Source organism: Thunnus thynnus, chromosome 13, assembly GCF_963924715.1.
Source record: "Thunnus thynnus chromosome 13, fThuThy2.1, whole genome shotgun sequence".
NCBI classification, from domain to species: Eukaryota; Metazoa; Chordata; class Actinopteri; order Scombriformes; family Scombridae; genus Thunnus; species Thunnus thynnus.
In genome coordinates this window covers 9,939,893-9,954,796 of record NC_089529.1, presented here as the reverse complement: position 1 = coordinate 9,954,796, position 14,904 = coordinate 9,939,893, and the positions used below count along the sequence as shown (strand labels likewise).

The following is a 14,904-nucleotide window of genomic DNA, read 5'->3' as shown; positions in this document are numbered from 1 at the left end:
ACACAGTGCTTGTTTAAGCTTGTGTTTAACAACAACTGAAGTTTTATCCATAGGCTTACTGAGAAACCACTTCCTATTTGACAAAGTGTTCTACTATGTGCCATTATGAGTGTTCTCCTTTCCACATCTCCTGTCCATTGTTCAGGCTTAGTCATTCACAGTTTCATTGTACATATCTACAGTATAAGAAAAGCACTTATCACAAAAGAGCTATCAGCTCATTTAAAGCCTCATCCTGAGAGGTGTGGGCAAGCGGTGGCTCCTTCAGGTGGAAGTTGAGTCAGCTCATGGAAAGTAACTTATATATTCAAGCATTGTATGTCTAATTGCTTGAGTATTTCCATTTTATTGCTACTACACCTCTACTCTGCAATAAACTAGTAGTTATCGTGTCAGCTTTGACGAGTTTCACTGTGTGTATTGACAGTTTGCAGATTCAAATTTTGCAGTGCATAATATATGATGCACTGTTATAAATTTCCCAGCAGTATATAAAGTAAATAAAATTAGCTCCACCTCAACCAGCTACAACTAAAATGCTACTTACACAATATGCATTAGTATTAACAATCCAGTAATGTAATATATAATAATGTAACACTCACAGGGGCCATTTTTCTGCATGAGTGCTTTTACTTTTGATACTGTAATATAAGAAATATAAAAATGACTCTGCTTTAGATAATAATTTGTGTCTGATATATTGTTTTTTTTTTTACATAAAAAGTTCAGTTACCTTATTATAATCCTTAAAATCAAATCTACCCCATGTCCCTCTTTAAAAATCCAGAATCTATGAATATGCAAGTATTTTTCATTTCAAAGGTTAAACTGCTGGATGCAAGATGTCTCCAACTTCACTGTTTCTCCATGGATGTGCACTGAAGATTTCAAGTTTTAACCTCACACATGTGTGGGTTGCAACCACAGTTGGCTCCAAACTAGTTGTAATGTCCCAAATCCTGCTTTTAGGTTCCTGTCTTACTCTCAGATTTTCAGTGAGCACAGAGAAACTTTTCACTTTCAGCAGATGAATGGGAAAACAGCCTTCCAGTGTCAAACTCTGCACATACATCATTCTGCACAGTGAAGCTCAAACATCCAAATGAAGGAACAAGAAGAAAAACAGATTTTTGAGTGGAGAGGGACTTCTTCCAACACAAATTGCACTGACTGACCCAAGGGTGATACTATACGGCGTCTCGGTGTTTGTTGAGTTTATGGATTCTGTGAAACCTCAGGTTTTCTACAGCATTTTTCATAATCATCCTGATCAGCCCAAACCCACATAGACCATGACATGTTATAATCTGCTATATCTCAGCCTTTGAAAGCATGACTCAGAGAGCAAAAGGTATGACTCACACAAATAACAACACACCAGTGTACTGTGTCAGTTTGTTTTTGCATCTAGGCCCATAACCTGTTGAAACTTTGTATGATCAGGCAAATAGAATAAATAATCTCAAACAGATCTTAAGGGTGCACTAGAATTTCCTTACTTACTATATGTATAATATTTTTAAAGAAATGATTGAAACTCACCACACACACACACACACACACACACACACACGCACGCGCACGCACGCGCGCATACACACACTCACACACACACACATAGTTGTGTCTCCATCACGCCAGAGGACATTGACTTACATTAATCCTAACCATAACCATAACCCCAATTTAAGCCTATACTTTAAGCTTAAAACAAGTCTTCACCCTAAAATGATTGATTTACCTTTTTTTGCCCCCAAAAGTGAGGCAAGTCCCCATAACGTGAAGGTGTATACAGCTTTATGTCCCCGCAACATGAATACAAGCTCACACATACACACACACAGGTTTACTTATGTGACCTTTGGGGGTATTTACATAGACTTACATTAATTTCCTGGAGACTTACCCTAACCTAAACCATTGACCCAAAAATCAGCGTTTTACCAATTGGGGACACGACTTTTGTCCCCCAAGTCAACTGGTGTGTGTCCCTGAAAATAACTTAAGTCATACCACACACACACGCGCGCGCGCGCATGACTTTATTTAGTATATAGTCCAGTGGGCGGTACTCTGAGTTGTGGACGCACACTGGCTGCAGAAACACTCTTCATTCAGCCTTCATGTGTGTCTGTGGGTAGGGCGCGTTTTGATCGGTGCTCAGTCATATGAAGACGTAAAATGTGAGGTGTGTGTGCTTTATCAGGATCAGGATCTCCCCCTCAACAGGCTGTCACACCGCGAACAGTCAGTCACAGACTGAGTCGGCAGCGCAGTTAAATCTCTGGGCAACTTTTTGGGATATAGGACGTCGGGTTATTTTCTAGGTTAAAGCCCACATATTTTCCGTTTGGATTCGTCTGACCCTTATTTCACCGAATAAGGTAAGTTTCCAGCTTTGTGCTGTCTAAAGCTCTCTAATGGTTCCGTCCATATAGCGCCTGAGTCGTTAACGTTACTGAACGTTACAGCGAGTAACGGTTGGTAACTGTTACAGATTTAACGTTAGCTTAACGATAGCTAACGAAAATCTTCTTTTTCACATCGTATATACTCAGGTTTTACTTCACAATATTTAAAGCAACTGTACAAAACCAGACATTTTTATTGTATTCATGTTATCAGTGTAACAGTCTGTTGAAACTGTTAAAAGCAGAGTGACAGTAAATGCTCTTCACGTTTTGGCCAAAATCAAAATTTTAAATGTCGGTAACTAACTTACATGTACAGTAGAAAACATTAAGGTCAGCTTTTTCCTATTTTCTTCGACAGTTTAGTAAGTTGTACGTAACTTGGGAGAGCCTGTGTGCCATTGGGTGTATTAAGAAGGTGGTATTTTCTCAGGTATTGATATTGTGTGAAGCTGCTGTAACGTTAGGTAGCGTTCATTTAAGATTTAAGTCCCATTTAACTCTAATTTAATGCTGTTGAACTATAATGCAGTGTGTGTGTGTTGAACTGTAATGCAGAGTGTGTGTTGACATACCTGGAAACCAGCTGTTGGTTCAGGGCATACACAAAAACATGAATTATTAGCTATATCTGAAGATACTTTGTTTGACTTAAGGTGAATGAAATATATGGGTAAATGTAGCCTAATTGTAAGAGTAAGTTAATGCATAAAATGTTGTGTAAGAAGGGTGAGACACTTAGACTTCTCCATAACTTAGTGAGACATGCTGGAATATGTGATTGGGCAAATTCACAGAGTCAGTTTGTTCAGGGACTTGATAAACAAAACATTTCCAGGTTGCACTGGTTGAAAGGAGCCAGGCTCTTGCAAATAATGCCCAATTGTCAATGTGCAAATGAGAATCTCCATCTACGTACAACCGTGTTGAAGCTTGAGGCATTTCGCCGGCTTGCTGCGTCAGTGCTGAGGTTGGCCTAGCAGTCATGAATAGTGATGAGGATGTGTGCTGACAGCTGAGTGGGACAAGATGGGCTGCTCCATGACTGACTGAACCGGGGTGTTCACTGCACCATATGCTCCTTTTACATCATTCTGCTAAACATTTGGGCCAGCCTCATGACTCATGATACCCTCTCCCCTTCAGCTAATTTTTCAAGTCCTGTCACTAAATCCAAACAATCTGAATTTACACCATGGGCCGGATAGATAGGTGTGTCCCATTTTGGCACAAAACAAGACTTGCTTTGTCTGCCACCATGGAAACATAGTTCAGGAGTCAACCATGGTTTCAATAAATAAATTGTCTTAATCTCATATAATTAAACCAAGACACACTATGTGGTGCAATGCTGTTACATCATAATTATTAGATTTGTTGAGTAGAACGGGTATGCAGTGTGTTAGCCTTTGCAGTCGCTGCGAGGGTTTGACTTTTAGGTTAACCTAGCAACTCTGAGGAATGGTTTTTGGGTATCAGGTTGTCGGGTTTAACAGTTTATAGAGCAGTTCACATGATATATGGACTGTAAAGGCACGGGACCTGTACAGAGAAAGCAATCCTTGCAGTTTAGCCTAGATAAAGGGTTAAAGTTTCAGTGGGAAGTTCTAGTAAAATACTGTATAAATTATGTGAAGTTATTGCAGTAGGAAATGCTGTAAATAGCCATTATGAGGTTCTGTTTCATAAATATGACTTAGTATGTCATAATAATGTGAAACAGAAGTCACACAAGAAACTTTTTATCTCGTAGTTCTGAGAAACTTTGCCTCAAATATGATTAATCTCTTATACAACTTATTTTTTATAACTATGACTTAGTATCTCATAATTACTCAAATCTTTCTCATAATTCTTTGTGATTTTTCCCTCAAATTCTTTGTGACATTTACTTTCCTTATTTCCTCATTTCTATTTCTGCTTTTCTCCACTGCTTTTCTTTTTTTTTAAATGTAAAAAATATAAATCTACTACTTCACCCTTAAAAGGAAACTGAGCAGGAGGTTTTATGGAGATTTCTTCAACTGTGATTGGTATTTTATTTTTTCTCAAGCAGTGCTGTGCCTGGGTTTTTGCCTCTCTTTGCTGAAACTATGCTGTGGTGAAGGTTAGTTAACTGATGACACACAGCCTCGTCTCTGATGTTACAGAGCATGTTGTGGGGAAAGTAGGTTACTGGGCCATGTCCTGCAAGCTTAAACTGAACGCTAGTCTGAATATTGCTAGAGCTGCTTAGTGTGACTAGGCATGCACAAATGGTGGATGTCTGTGCAGCGGAGAAGGGATCATTTCTACTCTCTGTCTCTTTAAGAAGAGACAGAGGGTAGAAATGATTCAAAACTTAGATTTCTTCCTCTATACATTTCAGTGTTTCTCGGTATTCAGATGTGAATAATAGCATGAATCTCAGGTTTAAGGTATCAACATATTAACACATTTCTGACCTGCTTTAAGTAGCTCTGCCTCGTCGACAGAATTTATCTGGCGGTTTACTTTGGCTTAGTTGTAAGTAAAAAAAGAAAAAAAATAGCTGACATTTCCCTGCAAGCGTGTGTGTGCGCACAGCCTAGGAAGTAATTGTTACATTTGCATTCACACTTCAAAGCCTCAATAAGCAAATCTAATAATGAGGCCTTAACTATTATTAAAACTTCATGCTGATTCATCTCAAACACAACAACAAATGGAGGAAATCAGGTTGACCAACTTTTGGTCTTCACATTGTATTTATATTTACAGTTCATTTACAGTCTTTTTTTAAAGTTTAGAAATACAAAATAAATTCTGGTGTAGCTAAAGCTACAGAAACATGTGGCTTGGTGCTATATTGTGTGTAAGGAAGTTAAAGAAATAAATCATGCAGTTTGTTTCTCTATATTTCAGACCTTTGGAATAATGGTGGAAGAGTTAGTTTAGTATTAAATGGAAACTCTCGTGTTACGTGTACACAGATGCCTTTGTACATGCTTCCTATGTGTACCGTATAGCCTATATGGGTGTTTTTTTCACACTGGGCTGTGACAATAGTTTCACTTGGGAATAACAAACTTGATCTTGTGGCGTATGCTATCACAGTGTTTTGCTTTACTTTATTTAACATAGAAATTCTATTCTGCACAAAAATTGCAGTTGTTATAAAGCAATGTGAAACTTTTATTCAAGTTAGTGCCATAGAGATCAATCATCCTGTATATGAGAAATACCTGACCTAGACGTCAGAGGCATGCTTAGTCAGAGCAAGAGTGAAGACATTTTTATAGGAGGGGATTAAGTAGAAGCTCAGAGAGATGAGAAACAGTCACTCTGACTACATTAAACAGGCATTTAAAGAATTTGTCATTTCCATCAGAACCAGACGAGACTTCCATGCGCCTTAACAACTGCTTTTAATAGTTCCTGATATTTCAAGGGTTTTTAAAGCTCTCTGTCCAATACTTAGAGACAGTTTGCACTTTTCCAAGGAGGAAAAAGTCCTTGAATACCTTGTCCTGCAGGTGTGACAATCCTAATGAGCAACACTAAACACGAACAGACAGTGAACATGGAGGAAAACAGAACAAAAATAATATTCCCAAACAAAAGTCGTCATGTGGCAAATGTCATCAGTAAATTAAAGAACACAATACAAGAGCAAAAGCAGAGCAATGATTTTGTAGCAGAAGTGTAATTTAGTGACATTATGCTCATAGCATCAGCATCATCCTTGAATTTAAAAAACATTGAACCATTATGTGACTTTTTGCTCTATGAACTCTATAAAATTCCCCAGAATATCCTCTATAAGAGATTGAGCCATATGATTTCGTTACATTACATTTGAGCAGTCAGCCTTTTCTGTAAAAGCCACTACTTAGTCAAACATACTTGAAGACATGAAGAGCTGCAGCTCCTTCAGTACCTTTAAAACCAAATATAAAAAGTTTACTAAAATCTACTCAGCTCTGTAACCACTGGTATTACATTTTATCCTATGGTCTCCTTATGAACACAAATATTCTTGATTTCAATCGGACAAGCATTCATTATCATTATCATCATTATCAAGTCATTCTAGTTGACATTATGGCTGTGTGTGATGTGCTATTGTGTGTAACTTTGTATTATTTTGTATCCTTTGTACTATGTTTATTCTGTATTCTTTATCCTGTTGTTGACTAGTACTGTGCTGTAATATGTTTTGACTGTGACAAGGGACTACAGATGAAAACTAGCTATAAGCTAACTCTGGTAGAGGTGCATAAAATGTCAACATTTATGTTTAAAACTGTACATGGTCCCTTTAAAAAACAAAACAAAACGAAAAAAAAACACTGAATACAGAGGCTGTTATGAATTCTCTATTAATGTTTCAGCAGCGTGTACTCTGTCAGTTCAAGACCGTCATTTGAACTGAGCTTTTAATAAAAGGATCGCTTAAAAGCTATGAACAAGGTCTTAAAATGAGTATGGTTAAAGCTGAAATCCCTAATGTTATTTAGTAAGGCTGCAACTGACAACATCAATTCATCTTTTGATGTTTTTTTGATTAACTGATTAATCATTTAGTCTATAAAATGAGAAAAATAGTGAAAAACATGTTCTTAATTTCCCACGGTGACATCTTCATATTGATTGGTTTGTCCAACCAACAGTCCAAAACCAAAGAGATTTTCTATTTACAGTGATATAAGAGAAAAAGGAAGCACATCATGTTTGCCTGAAAAATGACTATAGTTCAATTATTCAAATAGTTGCTGTGACGATCAACTAACAAATGAATTGACTAATCATTGCAGCTCTAGTTGTAACCATCAAATGTTTGTCATTTTTGTTTCATAAATGATTCATTATCAAAGTAGTTGGTGATACAGTTTAAAATCAGTTTAAGGGCTCACTTAATCAATGCAAGACTAACAGAAATTTACCCTCAAGTAGACGTCTCTTGTCCTTAATGTAAGACCAACCTGTAAACCATTTACATACTGTATGTTTTGGTACTACTCAAGTCTTGTTAAGTTCTGATCCAGTGGAACAAGAACCGTCTCTCCCAGCCTGTTTGTGTGCAACTGTTGGTCCTTTGGTACGAATGGACTACTTACGGTATATCTGATGAGCTGGATGGTGGGTTTCATGTGAGAGATAAGGGGAAATCATACATTTTCCATATGTTTTTTGTTGTGAATAGTTGGTGAGGTTCAGGTTATAATCATCTTTTGTTGGAGCCTTTCAAGGCAACAAAAGATAGACACGTTGATCACTCAATACAACATGGACATTCCTTCTGCCCCGTAGTCCAGTATACTGATGCCTGCATTGGTGAACCCGGCTGCCAGTGGAACTATGCTGCACATGACTCTTGAGACTATGACTGGTATTCATGTCACCCTCTTTAACCTTGTAACTATGACAGACAAAATGTTCAGCTCCAGTTATATAACTGCCTCTACAGACGTCATCATCTTTGCTGCTGTCGCTGATCTCTTGCTCCATAGCACACAATCATTGTCCTCAGTAGCTGCAGGCTTCGATGCACTAGGGCATGATTAAGACATTTAGCTGCTTTTTTTTTTTTTTTTTTTTTTTAAAAAGAAGTTCCCTTCTTCTGGCTCTTATCACTGTACATGCATTTGCGTCCTCTCTTTTAATCTGTGGCATGAAACAAGCGGCATTACCGGAGATAAACATCAGAACATTAAGTGTGAAACCTTTTCAAAGACGCTGCACAATAGGATCTCTATTAAGCAAAATTTATGCATTTAATTTTCTGAATGGCTTTTAGTTTTGTTCATTCATGGGCGTGAAGAACTCAGCCATGTTATTGAGGTTTATTAGCTATCAGGTGAAATTAATTCAGCTGCTGTTTGAGTTACACAGTCATTCATCTATTATATTTAGCTGAATCATAGTACTAAAGGTACATCTTTTATCTTTCTATCACAACAAAAAGCCACTCTCAAGATTCGGGTGTGGCTACACTTTGTATTCCAGAGGCAGGAAAAAAAAAAAAATGGTTTCACAATATGTGTGGGCTCGGCCCCTGTGTGTGTGTGTGTGTGTGACCTAGATGCGATTCAGATCTTTTGCTCAGGGTGTTGGCTGCATGTGCATTACGACGTGGTTTGTTTTTCTGTTGAGTAAAATACACAACATCACAAACGAGTGCGTCAGGTCGGATTCTGAAATGAAAAGAGATTCCTCATCCCTTTGACGCTCAGTAGGTCGTCTCCAATCTGTGATGTCAAGAGACCACTGTGATACTTGAAACTGAGAATCCTGAATTATAGTTACATTGACATTTACAAGACCTGGATGCTCCTGCGCGTAGAGCACAGTGTGCACGTTTTCCTTTTCCCCAGTGACATCTATTCCAGTATTTTAAATATTTAGTTAATAAACTATGTATCTCATAAGACCACACACACGATGATGCTTTTTGAAAATCTGTTGGGAAATTATGTTTGTCCATCCATTCACAGGGAGGTCAGAGGGCAAGGTCCTTTAAAGAACTGGAAGGGATTTAATGGTCGGCACAAGGACACTTCAGCAAGGCGAATGAGTCATGAATCATTATCGTAGTGAAACATGTTTTCTACTCTCACTACACCGATCGCCTTCCCCGTTAGTATGAGCTTTGTGCGCACACAAAGCTCATACCACTCAGGGATTGTGGCCTTTTGTAAGCATCCAAATGAGCCGCATTTCACTGTACTTTAATCAGGCATGAAGCATTAACCAGTGTGTAAACTAGTCACTGTGATTATATTTTTTCTAGACTACTCATGATCCAGCCTTTTAACATTAAAAATGTAGATGTTATTAACCCACTTTCTTAGCTAGGCATCTATTATGATTATACGTAAACTCATTTTTCTCAGCGAACAGGCCCTCAGGTGAAAATAGAGGCCATCCACAGCTGATTTTATGCCCTATAGTTCAACTAAAATGTTAATTACCTTAAAAATATATGAAAAATTAATGTGCAGCTGTCAATATTGTCAAAGGTTCTTTCATGTGGGAATGGAAAATGTCTACAGCCCTGTACTTTTGGTTTCTGTGGATTGAAAATGAGACAGAATGGATGTTTGGTCGTAGTGCGGTTCAATATTCAGCTCTTTGTGTAGCTGTTTCCTCAAAGAGATAAATGTTTTTCATTACAATCTGCTTTACCTCTGTTAAGAGAAGACCTGAATCCAACAAGAGAGATTTGTCTGCTTTCAGGAAGACGCTATGCAGTGCTTCATAACAAGGAAAATGAAATAGCAATAGATAGGAATGGAGACATAAGGTCATTTTTTCCATGGCCTGCTTGCAAAAGACTATTTGAGTTCATTTCAGAGTCTCTGCACAGAGCGAGAGAATGGCTGGTTGCGGTTTTACAAACACTCACCGATGAATTGGATTCATAATGATTATATTATTCTGTTTGTCAGCACAAAATGTTTCTTTGGGCCATCGTAAAAGAATCAGTAGACCTCCACAGCTAGGAATTTAATCTGAGATGTAACCTCCGATCTGAGCTTGAGACAGTGGCACAAAGAAAGAGCTGCATTGCCCTTTCCACCCGTGCCCTAGAATTGTGACCCACATATTTGCTCACACACTGCCTTAGGTAATTGCATCTTTTCCTGAGCAGCAGCAGACAATAACAGGCCTGGAATAATTTGGTGATTCATTTAGAATAGTTGAAAGAATATAATTAAGAGGAAATTTCAGAGTAGATCTACCTGGTGAAAGGATGTTTGCTTTATACGTCTGCTTTCTCATTGAAATGGTGCGGCCACCCACAATGCTGTGTGGTGAATGTGTAATTACAAGGCACTCTAGGTAAAGTATCACCAAAATCATTGACAAATGTTTTTGTATAAGCATAAGGAGTAAACATGGAATAAGTAAAAGAAACAGATACAAAAAAATGTAAAGTTAGACTCAGCAGGATTGAGCTCACAGCACAGCAAACATTACTGGGGTAATTAATCAGTTTTTGATTAGTATTCATTTATCATCTATAAAATATCTACAATCTTCAATCATTTCCATTAATCAGAAGTGATGTCTTCTAATTACCAAAGCGTCCAATTTGTAAAGGTGAAATAGAAAAATACTCTACAGCTACAGCCATCAAATGTTATGTCAGTGGTAATTTTGCCTGATAAATGATTCAGATCATTCATATTTTGATCGACTAATTGATCATCTAACAATTTGAGCTAAAAATATATAATTTAGTTACATCATTCAGCTCGTTATGAAAAGCGTGGAGGAAGGGCATGTGTTTTTCGGTGCACAGCAGGTGAGGATGTGTTAAACTGCACTGTGACAGGATTGTCCAGCGGGCAGAGCTCAGAGAGTGCAAGGGTTCAGCTGTTGCCCAGGGGGAGGATTAGCGTGAAGCTGCTGTTTCGTTGAGACGGACACCGCTCGTGGGAAAGCACTGCTGAGGAGTTGCATGATGATTTGTTTTCCTCACAGACCGGGGCCTTTTTTTTTTTTTTTTTCTTTCCATCGGGACACTCAATGGAACAAATGCTGTTTGGGGTGAGAAATGTCCCAAATAGTTCCTCCTGTGATTTTTTCCCAATTTTCTTGCCCTGCTGTTGGATAAGGTCTGAAGTCGTAGCTAACGGTGCTCCATCTATACTGAGTTACATGGTGCAAAATGTCCTTGACCTGGACATTGTGTAACTTCAAACCAGCCAACAGTGAGAACGGACTAAAGAATGGTTACGCACAGTTGAAATGAGACAGCATTTCCGGTAATAAGGTGATGTTCTTCAGATGCTGACGTGATGATGTTATATTCCTGGAAGAAGACAAAGCTCAGGTGTTGGAAGCTTTCATTTGAGAAATTCTTCATATGAAAAACTATCTAATATTAACAAGGAAAGAGGGAATGACCCATCTTTGAGCCCAGTATTAAATCATATATCACCACTGTTTACAATGTGTTGAGGAGGTTTACGTTTTAATAATAAAGAATCAAAGAATACAGCCTGAAAGCTTCCTGCCACTTTATTAATATTCATCAGACTAATAAATGTGTTTCTGACGTGTGCAGGAAAAATCTCCTAGACCTGAAGAAAATGGAAACCAGTGGCTTGATGGACATAGCTGCCTTGGTTGGGGGAAAGTAGACACCACACATTGTTACCATGGGAACACAGAGCGAACAGCAGTGCCACAGTCTAATTAATGACAGTCAGTGCTTCAGCAGAGGGCCATGATGACATCATCAATACCAGCATGACAGATGTAGCTACAGGCAATATGGCTTAATGTCTTGGTGATTATCTAAGTAATTCATTTTTTTTTTTTTCTCACTGACGTAAAGGCGAGAAGTCTGGAAGAAGGTACAGGACGTCAAGAAGCCAACACTGAGCATTTATTATGTAGTGAGGTCTGCTTATGAGCACTAAATGTCATCTCATTATCCAGTGGCATGACCTACATAAAAGAGCGGAACTAATCTCTATGTAGGCGGATGGTGAATAATGCAGTAAAATGTGGGAGATCTTTATGAATCTTAGATGTCTCACACTTGTTGGTCGCTGGCATAGCAACAGTGTAGTTCAGAACGATCCTTTATCATCACTCTGGCACTCTTCACTTTCTTATCATTGTGTTATATTGTGCATACAGTATGTAAGCTACCATATGACTGAGCACATGACAAAGATATTTAGATGTTCTTTGAACATAATTTAATTTGAATAAGTTGACTTATTTTGTTATATTAAATAACTGGTGGCAGTTGTCCCTGGATTAAATGTCATTAAACTGTTAAGAGTTTTTCAAAAATAACACTCTGGAATATCACATATCGATATCAAGGAGTCTAAGAGTCTGCAGCCATGTTGGCGGCTCTGTGAGGCTGTACTTGGACACAGCAGTGCTTTGAGGTAACGTCTAAATGCTAACATGTTGATGTGTAACAGGTATAATGTGCGCCGTGGTTACCATCTTAGTTTAGCTTGTTACATGCTAACATTTGCTGATTGTCATTAAACCATGAATGCATTATAGGAACTGGATAATGGACTCGAAGATGGCACCCATTCACTTGAATTAAAATTGAGCGCCTGGCGCATAAACCAAAAAAAGTTTTCTAGCCTTTTCTAGACTTGACATTGGGATCACATCACAAACTTTAAAATTGCCTTTCTATGCTCTGGGAAAGGATTACAAATATAAAACTTTCATGGATTAAAAATTAATCGTCGCGTCCCGTCGACAGTTTTATAGATGTTTCTTTTATAATGGTGTTCTATGGGGAAAATGCCTTTTGGGCCATGTATTAAATACAAAGTACAGCTGAGCTGGGAATATCATTAGTTCTGCAGATATTTGATCATGAACCAAAGTATTGGACAACTTAAAATTTGGACCTGAAGATGTGATTACTATTCATCCTGAGGGGGACATCAGTGTGTGTAACAAATTTCATGGCAAGCCATTCAATAGTTGTTTGGATGTTTCATTCTGGACCAAAGTGGAGGACTGAATGACAGACTAAAAAACACCAGTTAAATCACAAAGTGGGGCTGCAGAGTAGAGCATCACATCCTTGCTAAATAACAGTCAACAGTCAGATTTGCTCGGTTGGTCTCTTTAGTATCCTTTGGTGTAAAGCAATCACAGACCAGACAGGTTGGTAAATATGACTGTGCTGTGTGCAGTTTATTGACATTGTGTGGCATGATTTCTGGGTGTTGGAGGTCAGTTGAGGTTTTTAGACGGCTACCTCTCACCACCCTATAGAGCCGCCATGTCTCTCTGTGGTCTAATTATATGCTGTTGTTTTTTTTGCTGTTTTTTTGAAGTTTTGCACCCCAGCATCACTCATTTATCATCTATGTCTTTTGTGCATTTTTATTACATTTCTAGCTCTTGCAAACTTCAGTACTTTCTAGCCAGCTTTTATTGTAGTTTTCAAGATCTGATATCAATATAAACAAAGTCATATCGTCCTATCTGACATCTTACTTCATACATCATTACATTTGACGCTCAACACTGTGTTAGAATAACCTGATGCGCCAGATGGTTTGTTACACAGAACCATCTGAGAAGTCGTCCTTGCAAACTGTTTAGAAAAGGGCAGGCACTTTAAAAAATACTTTGCAGGTGATTGGATGAACCATCTGTCTATCACAGTCTATCACAGTCTTACTTTGCGAGGCAGCTGGATTTGTGGGATCATAACAAGAATCCTCATAGGACGCTGCTTGGTTCGAAACACCGGTGGTTTGGACACAAGCGCATAACTTCAAGCCTGACAAGATGGATTCTTGTGTGATCTCTTGATCTTGCAAATCCAGCTGCCTCGCAAAGTAAGTGTTCAAATGATGGTGCAATTTGCTCAAGAGTTTACTTGCTTTTAGAGGTTGAGAATATTAACAATAAGTTTTATTTAGACAGTTTAAAGAAACAATTATGAGAGTGACCTCTTGCTGATTTCCTGTTTTTTTTCCTGATTTTCCTGTTGTTCCTGTTCACAGTAAAATGAATTATGTGTGTTTAGATATGGGTTTATGGTTATCTAAACGCAAGATAAAGTAGTTTAATGTTGGAATAATGTTCTGACACTTCTACTTCTGCAGAATAGTAAATAATAATATTGTTAAATGTTGGCAGATATACAAAAACTGACACATCTGCTACCTAAAACTCTGGTAAGTAATCACACTTGATCGAAATATGAATTATAACTATTATTAACTTATTATTTATCCTGTAACTCTGAAAACATGGCTTTCAAATGCGGCCACAAACAAGGACACTGATTGTTGCTTTGGTGTAGCCCTAGGCCTGCTGCTGACAAGTAAAAAAAAGAAATTGTCAATAGTATTTTGTTTGACACTAGTTGCAGGGTTACTGACACATGCATGGTCAGTAATTTCATACTCTGTGTATCCACTAAGACAGAAACACCATTTCAGGTAATTGAAAGGAATAGTTCTGTTTCCGGTCTTGTTTCACGCTGGCTGACAGCATATTTTGCATAGTGCCTTTTCCTGAGTCGAGTCACTTTTATTATATCCAAACCACCTCCGCATAACTGATGTTGTTTGTTTTCTTTAGCCAGCAATTTCCTCATTTGTGAGGATACAGTAACAATAGGTCATCATCTTTGTTCTACTTACATTTTCTGATACCACTTTGTGGTCAATTACTGTTTACTAATGGTTGGCTGCACCGTGCAAGCAGCCCGCAGCCTGATTAGCTGCACTGTATGGGCTGTGATCTGATCAGCTACATTTCTGCCATCCACCTGACTTTCATGTCTTACGCACATGAACTGGAACAACCAGTGTGGACATGCAGTGGGAGCTCCACACAGAAACAGCCAGGGTTGTGGATTGAATGTGGCCAATATATTGAGGTCGTGAGTGGTGCCTGGTGGTCTCGCTGTGGTTGTAACCATTACAGAGCAGAGGAACAATGATTTTCTATCATATTTGATTTACTGTTGTTTTGCTCATAACCTCCAACATAATTAATAGTCTACTTTTAC

At 38.2% G+C, this 14,904-nt stretch overlaps 1 protein-coding gene across 4 annotated transcripts in view; it reads left to right on the top strand.

Moving 5' to 3' along the window:
- Window positions 1-2,072: 2,072 nt before the first annotated feature.
- The window catches only part of npas2 (neuronal PAS domain protein 2), a 46,038-nt gene continuing 33,206 nt past the window's right edge, over window positions 2,073-14,904 (top strand). For 3 of the 4 annotated variants that reach the window (XM_067607709.1, XM_067607711.1, XM_067607706.1), the window contains exon 1: window positions 2,073-2,387. The gene's annotated coding sequence lies outside the window, so the exon portion shown is untranslated. Of the gene's footprint in view, window positions 2,388-13,624; window positions 13,721-14,904 lie in introns of those variants that run through there. The other variant, XM_067607708.1, reaches the window with a different exon arrangement.